A 2,144-nucleotide genomic window follows, 5' to 3' on the forward strand; every position below is an offset into this window, starting at 1 on the left:
TGCTCTGCTACCTAAATCACAAAAGAAGATCAAACAAAGAAAGAGAATTAGACTAATTTCCATTATGAACATAGATGCAAGAATTCTCAAAAAAAAAATTCTTGCAAAGCAAATCCAAGAACACACCAAAAAGATCATCCACCATGATTAAGAAGGCTTGATCCTAGAGATGCAGGGATGGTTCAATATGCATAAATTAATAGAAGTAATCCACCATATAACAAACCGAGAGACAAAAACTACTGTTCTGTTAAAGGATCATAGCCATTAAATGACTTCTAATGACATTCTGGCATACTTATAGATCAGTGTCTTGCTCAGCCATCACCAGGGAAGCTTCCTCCTGCAGCAGATGGGAACAAATACAGAGGCCCACAGCCAGTCAATGAGCAGAGAAACTTTGGAACATTCAGCCCTAAATAAAAAATAGGACAGTGAAATGGATATTAGGCCGGTCTCAGGTACTGCTATTTAAAAAAAAAAATGCTAGGCGGTAGTGACATGTGCCTTTAATCCCAGCACTTGGGAGGCAGAGACAGGTGGATCTCTGTGAGTTCAAGGTAGCCTGGTCTACAGAGCTAGTTCTAGGACATCTAGGACTTTTACACTCTGTCTGGAAAATAAAAACAAAAAATCATTAACCTTCTAGACTTCCACACTCCCTGGGCGTATAGAGACCCAGCTCCTAGATCCTATACATCTGGACCATGTGGATTGGCTCCCTGCAGTAGCAACAGCAGTAAAAAAATTTCTTCTCAATCTCTGTCTCACGTGTGCGCTCTCTCTCTCTCTCTCTCTCTCTCTCTCTCTCTCTCTCTCTCTCCTCACTTCTTCTCTGTCTGTGTCCAAATACAAAGAAACAGACTTAAAAAGTTGCTCCTGGAAGCTTCTCATGTCAAGAACTGAGAACTTTGTTATACTGTATGGTTTTGAGGGTTTAGTAGAATCATAACCATCAAATTGATCATAATTGATGCTGAATGAGCCCAGTATGGGCATTGATAAAATTATATTCTTAAATTTCATAGATTCATAGAACTAAATCTCAGGTGATTAAGCAGTTGGTCCAAGTCACTGAGGTGAGACTTGATGCTCACAATTCCTGATGACTTTTATATGAAAAGATCCAAGGTAGATGCAATAATCAATGGAAGCCAAGGCATGGGGCTCATGATCTTGAAGCTAGCTAGCATCAGCTATGCAGCTCAAAAATCTTAGGGACTGAAACAGACAGAGAAAGAAAGAGGGAAGTTAGCTGGGTCTGAAACTATTTCAGAACTTAAAAATCACATGGTACCACTATTTAATTATCTGCTAACATACATACCTAGAATGACCCTATAGTTTATTGTTTATTCTAATGTTTGAGAGTAGATGGTTAGCTGTGTAATAATAATGTCAGTACAACAGTTCTATATCAAGCTTTTCCTGGGAAAACCAAAATGTACAGTCACATCACACATTACATTTGTAAGGAACATTTATGTGATTTAATTCCAACAGGCAGCAGAGATTTATGCATGCTTATAAAGCAGACATTGATTTTGTAATGTAGTTTACAGAAGTGGGATTTTCATTTTTGTTTTACCCTTAGTGTGAAAAAGAATGTGAGGCCACACAGAAAGGCACACAATGTTTGATCAATCCTGATCTTGAGTGTTTCCTGGAATACAGCTTGGAACTTTATCCAGTGAGAGTTGAATCACAAATCACGTATGGAAGACAGGATAATGGAATCCAGGAAATGGCCATGATGTCAAGGCTCTGGTACCTGTTAGATAAGGCTCTCTGAGAGCCTAGAAGAGCAGAGAGAGCAGGCAAGTGATCATCTCAGTGAGAAAGAAACACATGGTAACTTAGACCTTCTGCTGATGTCTGACAACCCACTGGTGTATATTAAATCAGACATCTTGAAACTCAAGCATCTCTGGAAGAAAATGTAGGGATTGGAGGTCAAATAAATAGTCAAATTTGATGGTAGAATGATCAAAAAAGATGTGCTGTGGGATAATGCTCTTGTACACTGTAAAGATTTGTCACTTGTATTGGTTTAATAAAACACTGATTGGCCAGTAGTCACGAAGGAAGTTGTTGCAGGAGGTCCTTCCACTCCTCCAGCCTATCGCCACTGAGATACCAGCCCA

This window comes from Alexandromys fortis, unplaced genomic scaffold (assembly GCF_014885135.2).
Source record: "Alexandromys fortis isolate MF-2015 unplaced genomic scaffold, M_Fortis_MF-2015_v1.1 scaffold_632, whole genome shotgun sequence".
In the NCBI taxonomy this organism is placed as follows: domain Eukaryota; kingdom Metazoa; phylum Chordata; class Mammalia; order Rodentia; family Cricetidae; genus Alexandromys; species Alexandromys fortis.